Source organism: Anomaloglossus baeobatrachus, chromosome 2 (genome assembly GCF_048569485.1).
Source record: "Anomaloglossus baeobatrachus isolate aAnoBae1 chromosome 2, aAnoBae1.hap1, whole genome shotgun sequence".
Taxonomy (NCBI): domain Eukaryota; kingdom Metazoa; phylum Chordata; class Amphibia; order Anura; family Aromobatidae; genus Anomaloglossus; species Anomaloglossus baeobatrachus.
In genome coordinates, this window is record NC_134354.1 from 20380155 (window position 1) to 20389833 (window position 9679).

At 43.4% G+C, this 9679-nt stretch overlaps 1 protein-coding gene across 1 annotated transcript in view; it reads left to right on the top strand.

Annotated features, from left to right (window-relative positions):
* The window catches only part of LOC142290858 (beta-1,4-galactosyltransferase 3-like), an 85865-nt gene that overhangs the window by 55723 nt on the left and 20463 nt on the right, over window positions 1–9679 (top strand). The gene's annotated exons all lie outside the window — the stretch shown is intronic.

Sequence of the window (9679 nt, forward strand, 5' to 3'; positions counted from 1 at the left end):
AGTATTAGAGTGGTTATATTCTTGTACATAGGGGCAGTATTATAGTAGTTATATTCTTGTACATAGGGGCAGTATTATAGTAGTTATATTACTGTACATATGGGGCAGTATTATAGTAGTTATATTCTTGTACATAGTGGACAGTATTATAGTAGTTATATTCTTGTACATAGGGGCAGTATTATAGTAGTTATATTCTTGTACATAGGGGCAGTATTATAGTAGCTATATTCTTGTACATAGGAGCAGTATTATAGTAGCTATATTCTTGTACATAGGGGTCAGTATTATAGTAGTTATATTCTTGTACATAGGAGCAGTACTATAGTAGTTATATTCTTGTACATAGGGTCAGTATTATAGTTGCTATATTCTTGTACATAGGAGGCAGTATTATAGTCGTTATATTCTTGTACATAGGAGCAGTACTATAGTAGTTATATTCTTGTACATAGGGGCAGTATTATAGTAGTTATATTCTTGTACATAGGTGGCAGTATTATAGTAGTTATATTCTTGTACATAGGTGGCAGTATTATAGTAGTTATATTCTTGTACATAGGTGGCAGTATTCTAGTAGTTATATTCTTGTACATAGGGGCTGTTAAAAAATATACTCTTAAATATATTTTTCTTCAAATACGTAAAAGCGCATGAAAGAAAGGACTTCAAAAATGTAAAAAATAAATATTTTATCTATTTAAAAATGGTTGCCAGGGTTCAGTTACAGAAAGGAAAAATAATATACTTCATTAGCTTACGTAAAAGAGTTCATTTAGTCCATACTGATCAATAGAAAATCTTCATCCATCTCTCCTTCTGAATGGCAAGCAGGGGTGATACACCTAGGCATAGGGGCAGTATTATAGTAGTTATATTCTTGTACATAGGGGCAGTATTATAGTAGTTATATTCTTGTACATAGGGGCAGTATTATAGTAGTTATATTATTGTACATATGGGGCAGTATTATAGTAGTTATATTCTTGTATATAGGGGGCAGTATTATAGTGGGTATATTCTTGTACATAGGGGCAGTATTATAGTAGTTATATTCTTGTACATAGGGGCAGTATTATAGTAGTTATATTACTGTACATATGGGGCAGTATTATAGTAGTTATATTCTTGTACATAGTGGACAGTATTATAGTAGTTATATTCTTGTACATAGGGGCAGTATTATAGTAGCTATATTCTTGTACATAGGGGCAGTATTATAGTAGCTATATTCTTGTACATAGGAGCAGTATTATAGTAGCTATATTCTTGTACATAGGGGCAGTACTATAGTAGTTATATTCTTGTACATAGGGTCAGTATTATAGTAGTTATATTCTTGTACATAGGGGCAGTATTATAGTAGTTATATTCTTGTACATAGGTGGCAGTATTATAGTAGTTATATTCTTGTACATAGGTGGCAGTATTATAGTAGTTATATTCTTGTACATAGGGGGCAGTATTATAGTAGTTATATTCTTGTACATAGGGGGCAGTATTATAGTAGTTATATTCTTGTACATAGGGGCTGTTAAAAAATATACTCTTAAATATATTTTTCTTCAAATACGTAAAAGCGCATGAAAGAAAGGACTTCAAAAATGTAAAAAATAAATATTTTATCTATTTAAAAATGGTTGCCAGGGTTCAGTTACAGAAAGGAAAAATAATATACTTCATTAGCTTACGTAAAAGAGTTCATTTAGTCCATACTGATCAATAGAAAATCTTCATCCATCTCTCCTTCTGAATGGCAAGCAGGGGTGATACACCTAGGCATAGGGGCAGTATTATAGTAGTTATATTCTTGTACATAGGGGCAGTATTATAGTAGTTATATTCTTGTACATAGGGGCAGTATTATAGTAGTTATATTATTATACATATGGGGCAGTATTATAGTAGTTATATTCTTGTACATAGGGGCAGTATTATAGTAGTTATATTATTGTACATATGGGGCAGTATTATAGTAGTTATATTCTTGTATATAGGGGGCAGTATTATAGTGGTTATATTCTTGTACATAGGGGCAGTATTATAGTAGTTATATTCTTGTACATAGGGGCAGTATTATAGTAGTTATATTACTGTACATATGGGGCAGTATTATAGTAGTTATATTCTTGTACATAGTGGACAGTATTATAGTAGTTATATTCTTGTACATAGGGGCAGTATTATAGTAGTTATATTCTTGTACATAGGGGCAGTATTATAGTAGTTATATTATTGTACATATGGGGCAGTATTATAGTAGTTATATTCTTGTACATAGGGGCAGTATTATAGTAGTTATATTCTTGTACATATGGGGCAGTATTATAGTAGTTATATTCTTGTACATAGGGGGCAGTATTATAGTAGTTATATTCTTGTACATATGGGGCAGTATTATAGTAGTTATATTCTTGTACATAGGGGGCAGTATTATAGTAGTTATAGTCTTGTACATAGGGGCAGTATTATAGTAGTTATATTCTTGTACATAGGGGCAGTATTATAGTAGTTATATTCTTGTACATAGGGGGCAGTATTATAGTAGTTATATTATTGTACATATGGGGCAGTATTATAGTAGTTATATTCTTGTACATAGACGCAGTATTATAGTAGTTATATTCTTGTACATAGGGGCAGTATTATAGTAGTTATATTCTTGTACATAGACGCAGTATTATAGTAGTTATTCTTAGTTATGTTGATGCACATAAACCAAGCAAATTTACCCTAGGAAATAACTGAAATGCGGACAATTTGTTCCACAATCCAAAAATATTTACTGCATTTGTACAAAATTATTACAGTTATACAAAATAATGTACGGTATTCATATAAATATTACAATACACTAATACAAATACTATAGAGTTCAGTAAAAAAAAATATAAAACAAATTAAACTGCATGTTAGCTTACAATAGAATTGTTGTGGTGTGGGAGGTCCACTAAAAGGCCTAGGACACACTGCGAGAAAAACTGTGCGAGTGGAGTGCGATAAACGCATTCCACTCTGACCAATATTACTCTTTGTGCCCGCTCTCATGAGAGATTATTTTCTCGGTCCTAATCGGACTGAGAAAACAGTCGCAGAATTCTGTGAGTGGAACGCAATCCTGTTGCACTTGCACCATGCAAGTCTATGGGGCGAGAGAAATCTCGCACTGCTCTCGCATTACACTGGTATAACGCGACAGCAGTGCGATTCTCGTAGCAGCCGGCAACGGAGGAGAGAGGGGGATCAATCTCTCCCTGCCCTCTGCAGCGTCGGCCCGATCACACGATCGGACCACATTCACTTGACTCTCGTATGACACTCGGCTCTGAAAGTACTGAACCAGAAGTGTCTGGTATTTGCTCTTATTGCAAATTATTGGTCTTAAATAGAGTTGAGCGCGGTTCGTGGTTCGAGGTTCTCCAGTTCGCGGCTCGAGTGATTTTGGGGGCTGTTCTAGATCGAACTAGAACTCGAGCTTTTTGCTAAAGCTCGATAGTTCTAGATACGTTCGAGACTGGTTCTAGCAGCAAAAAGACCAGCTAATACCTAGCTGGCCTTCCGCTGTAATAGTGTAAGTCACTCTGTGACTCACACTATTATGACATTTCAGTGTATAGTGTGCGGGAACAGCGCATTCAGATCACTGCTGTATGGATAATGGCGATCGCCATTTTTTTTTTTTTTCCCTGTCTTCCTTCCCTAAGCGTGCGCGTGTAGTGGGGCGTGCCAGCATGTCAGCCAATCCCAGACACACACAGCTAAGTGGACTTTTAGCCAGAGAAGCAACGGCATGTGTGATAGGATGTCCATGTCACATGTCCCTGCATTATTAAAATGGACATTTTCCTCCAGCACGCCATTATCTGCCTTCTGCGTCCTTGGTGTCAGTCACTGCTGCCGCAGCGCCTATCTCCGATACTGCTGTATGTGCTCCATACACAGCGCTGTACAGAATAGGGATAGCACTTTCTATCAGTCCTTTTAAGGGCTAATACCGGCAGGGTCAGAGCCATAGGTGACAGGTCCTGAAAACAGAGTTTAACAGCTACACAAGATGACAGCGTCTGTGTAGCTAAGGTCAGGGATTTCCTCGCTGCATTTCCCCATTAGGAGGGATAGAAAGGCAGGCTTCCTTTCCTCTACCCAGAGACCCACAACCCTGCCACTGTACCCTCCTGCCCTTTGCACACTCAAACTCATTATAACTAAGCCATTATACTAGCAAACACTGAGTGAACCTAGTGGCATCCTAAACGTGGCTGTTGGACTTCTGTATAGTCCCACTAGTGCAAAGATATTTGCAGCACGTCTGCCTGCATTGCACACTCAAACTCATTGTTACTAAGCCATTATACTAGCAATTTATGCTGCCAGTTTAAGGGCCGTAGTTGCATTGTCGGGGATAATTATTGTTGTTTATTCTGCTGTTAATAAAGCTAGACCACCGCTGCAATCTACACCACCTCTCAATTTTTACTACCACATTTTAAGTGCACAATCTTGTCGCAATCAACATGAGTGGCAAAATGACAGATGCTGGTGGAAAGGGGAAGAGGCGTGTTGGAAAAGGGAAAAAAAAGGTTTGTCCGTGGGGAAGGTGGCAAAGCTCCATTAACATCTGCTGCAGATAGACCATCTTCCAGCAAAAGTAAGATGTCTACTACTTACCGTGGACAATCCGATGTGCTCCCTTTTTTATGGACTCGAACAACTGGAACAAAGGTAGATGATGGCCAAAAAAGGAAAATGCTTGAATGGATCTCAAGTGGTCCAACAAGTGCCCTCTCCGCCACCTCAACCTACCACATCCAAAAAACACCAGTCCTCTGAGTTGTCATCCCAATCAAACTTGCTTTCTCCCAGCTCTGAAGTCTCCACCCGCCCTGCACAGTATGGTGGAACTGAGATGGCTGATTCTGCAGAGCTGTTCAGTCACACTATAGCCTGGGAATCAGAGGTCTGCTCCCAAGCTACAGTGAGTACAGACCAGGAAATGGTCTGCAGTGATGCCCAGAACCTTTGTGACTCTGATTCAGGCCGTGAGGACCAAGTTTCTGAGCATAATGTTGACCCTTTTTCACCAACTGTTACACCTGTTGTTATAGACAATGAGGAACATACTGATGACGATGAGATGCAGATACCAGATTGGGATGACAACTTAAATATTCGGTCAGGGCAAGAAGAGGCTCGGTCTGAGGGTGAGGGGAGTGCAAACACAACAATTGATGAGGAAGTTGTAGATCCCACCTACTGTCAACCCACAGTCAGGCACTCGAGGAGGTCAACAGAGGCGGTGGAGGAGGATGCAACCGACGATGAAGTTACCTTGCGCCTTCCTGGACAGAGTCGGAGCACTGGTAGCACGTCTACAACTGCATCCTCAGCCACCACTCTGCCTCTGAGCACTAGTCGGGGGGGCTCAGCAGGTCGCATGCCCTCTAAGCCTTGCCTAGCCTGGTCCTTTTTTGACATAGCAAAAGATCGCCCAAATTATGTGATCTGTAAAATTTGTCGTGATTCTGTTAGTAGAGGGCAAAACCTCAGCAGTTTGACAACTTCTTCCATGAATCGTCACATGAATAAATATCATATGTCCCAGTGGGAAGCTCACCGTGCTGCAATGCGGCCTAGCGGAGCAAACCATCCACCGCCTGCCCCTTCCAGTGCATCCGCGCGCTCTTCATCTTCTAGGACTGTGGGGACAGCTGTCACACCTGGTTTTCCACGCACAATTTCCACCACTGTAACCGCAACAGGCAGTTTGCTTGGTAGGTCGTCAGTTGGTTTGGAAGGGGAAACAAGTGCGTGTGTACAGCTCTCTCAGACATCGATAGCACCAACGTTGGATGAAGGCAACATCATGTCTCCGCCTGCACTTTCCTCACAAACCTGCATTTTTCCAGGGACACCCTATTCAACACAGTCTACACACAGCAGCCAGATCTCTATCCCTCAGATGTGGACAAATAAAAGGCCATTTCCTGCGACCCATGACAAAGCTAAGAGGTTGACTTTATCCCTCTGTAAGCTCTTGGCTACCGAAATGCTGCCTTTCCGCCTGGTGGACACACAGGATTTTAGAGACCTTATGTCTGTCGCTGTGCCCCAGTACCAGATGCCCAGTCGCCACTACTTCTCTAAGAAAGGTGTGCCCGCGCTACACCAGCATGTCGCACACAACATCACCGCTTCCTTGAGAAACTCTGTGTGTGAACGGGTGCATTTTACCACCGATACTTGGACCAGTAAGCATGGACAGGGACGTTACATGTCGCTGACTGGGCACTGGGTAACTATGGTGATAATGGTGAAGGGTCTGCTGCACAAGTCGTGCCGTCCCCACGACTTGTGTGTCAATCCTCTGTCTGTCCAAGTTCTGCCACTGCTTCTGCCTCCTCCACCTCATCTGTGTCCTCCACCTCCGCCCCATGGCTGCCTGGTCAGGCCACCAGCGTTCTCACTGCGCAGAAGGAATCACGCACCCCTCATTACTATGCTGGCAGCAGAGCGCAACGGCAACAGGCGGTCTTTAGCTTGACATGTCTTGGGAATAAGAGTCACACAGCGGCTGAGTTGTGGTCAGCTCTGCGGTCCGAGTTTAATAAATGGTTGTCTCCACTCAACCTGCAGCCTGGTAAGGCCGTGTGCGACAATGCTGCAAACCTGGGTGCGGCCCTTCGCCTGGGCAAGGTGACACACGTGCCTTGTATGGCTCACGTGTTGAACCTTGTTGTCCAGCAATTCTTAACACACTATCCCGGCCTAGATGGCCTTCTGAACAGGGCACGAAAACTGTCTTCTCACTTCCGCCGTTCAACCGCCGCAGCTGAGCGACTTGCATCGCTCCAGAAGTCTTTCGGCCTGCCGGTTCATCGCCTGAAATGCGATGTGGCGACACGCTGGAATTCGACTCTCCACATGTTACAGCGACTGTGGCAGCACCTTCGAGCCCTGGTGCAATACGTCATGACGTACAGCCTGGGCCAACGAGATGCAGAGGTGGGGCAGATCACCCTGATGGAGTGGTCTCAGATCAAGGACCTATGCACCCTTCTGCACAGTTTCGACATGGCGACCAATATGTTTAGTGTTGACAATGCCATTATCAGCATGACTATTCCAGTCATTTACATGCTGGAGCACACGCTAAACACTATTCGGAGTCAGGGGGTGGAACAACAGGAAGGGGAGGAACTACAGGAGGATTCATATGCGCAAGGGACAACAACATCACCAAGGTCCAGACGTTCATCATCACCAACGCAGCAGGCATGGGACCATGGAGGAGAGGGATTAACAAGGGCGCATGGTAGCAGGCGAAATGTTGAGGAAGGTGCAGGAGAACATGAAGAAATGGAGGACGAACTGTCCATGGACATTGAAGACTCAGCGGATGAGGGAGACCTTGGTCAAATTTCAGTTGAAAGAGGTTGGGGGGAGATGTCAGAGGAAGAAAGAACGGGTAGCACCTCTATGCCACAAACACAGCGTGGACTTGGTCCGCATGGCTGCGCAAGACACATGAGCGCCTTCTTGCTGCACTACCTCCAACATGACCCTCGTATTGTCAAAATTAGAAGTGATGATGACTACTGGATTGCCACACTATTAGATCCCCGGTACAAGTCCAAATTTTGTGACATAATTCCAGCCATAGAAAGGGACGCACGTATGCAGGAGTATCAGCAGAAGCTGTTACTCGATCTTAGCTCGGCTTTTCCACCAAACAACCGTGCAGGTGCAGGGAGTGAATCTCCCAGTTGTAACTTGACAAACATGGGACGGTCTCGTCATCTCCAACAGTCTACCCGTACCAGCAGCACCGTATCTGGTGCTGGTAACAGCAATTTTATGGAATCTTTTCATAATTTTTTTAGACCCTCCTTTGCAAGGCCACCAGAGACAACAAGTCTGACACATAGTCAACGGCTGGAGAGGATGATACAGGAGTATCTCCAAATGAACATCGATGCCATGACTTTGCAAATGGAGCCTTGCTCATTTTGGGCTTCAAATCTTGAAAAATGGCCAGAGCTCTCCAGTTACGCCTTGGAGATTTTGTCGTGTCCAGCTGCCAGCGTTGTCTCTGAACGTGTCTTCAGTGCTGCTGGGTGTGTGCTGACAGATAAGCGCACGCGTCTGTCCAGTGACAATGTGGACAGACTGACGTTCATCAAAATGAACAAGTCATGGATCCAGAAGGAATTTACTACCCCTGTGTCATCCTGGGGAGAGTAAATGCTTGTGGATTTGGAATGTGCTTGATGCAAATCAAAACATCCTGTTTGCAACTAGGGCACAAGTGCTGCCACTGAATGGGTGGGTGTGTGTGTGGCCCAATTTTTGGAAAAAAAGGGAGACTCCGCTTGGAGTAACCCTTGCTTACATTGTTTTTAAAAGAAGCCAAGATGAACAGAGCTGGGATCAGGAAAGACTTTGCTACCTACCCCGGTGTCATCCTGGGGATGGATAAGAATGGCGTATTTTTGAATGTGCTTGATGCAAATCTAGCTGTGAAGTGTACAACTGGGGCCCAACTGCTGCCACTGAAGGGGTGGGTGTGTGTGGGGCACAATTTTTGGAAAAAGAAAGGGAGACTCCGCTTGGAGTAACCCTTGCTTGCTGTGTTTTTTAAAAATGATCCTAGATGAACAGAGCTGGGATCAGGAAAGACTTCGCTACCTACCCCGGTGCAATCCTGAGGACGGAAAAGGATGGCGTATTTTTGAATGTGCTTGATGCAAATCTAGCTGTGAAGTGTACAACTGGGGCACAAGTGCTGCCACTGAAGGGGTGGGTGTGTGTGGCCCAATTTTTGGAAAAAAGGGAGACTCCGCTTGGAGTCACCTTGCGGTGTTTTACATGATTTTAGAAGGGCATGCCATGCCTATATCTGTGTGTCCTCCACTTTTTCCTTGTCCTGCTCTTTTGTTTTCGCATGAGTATATGTCCTTGTCACTTTCCCATGTGTTTGTGTTGTGTTGTGAGTTGTTTGTCACCTTTTGGACACCTTTGAGGGTGTTTTCTAGGTGTTTTTATGTGTTTGTGAATGCCTGCCATTGTTTCCTATGCGGTTCGAGTTCGGTTCGTCGAACGTTCGAGGAACCGAACTCGAACGAGACCTCCGTTCGGCGAACCGACTTGAGCCGAACCACGGCCGGTTCGCTCATCTCTAGTCTTAAACCAAGTTACAAACTTTTAAAAAGTTTTGCTTGTGTTGCAAAACGCTCTCAAACCAAGTTACTCTTAATCCAAGGTTCCACTGTATAACCATGGTGATAGTGTTCTGCCACCTCATGGCTGACGCTAGTATTGCATATATAATTAAAGCTTATCTCTTTCCCGACAACTTGTTCCTCCCCTGTTGGCATCAGGTCTTTTCAGTTTTGTGTAGTGTCAGTTGGAGGCAAGTGCTGTCTGGGTCTCGGGCCTTTTTTTTTTTTTTTTTTTAAGGCCTTTAGAGGCCAGGCGTGGCGAACACGTTTTTGTTTTTTTTTTACTTTTTCAGCTGCATTGTTAATAGGATAGGATAGGATTTAGGATATAGATAGGGTAATGAAACTTTCCATTTACTCCACATACGCTCCACTGATGACAGCACACTTCAAAAAGAAGGATTTCGGTTGTGCCTCAAACCAGGCATCCGTAGCCGCCATGGCACCAGAAATGGTGTGGA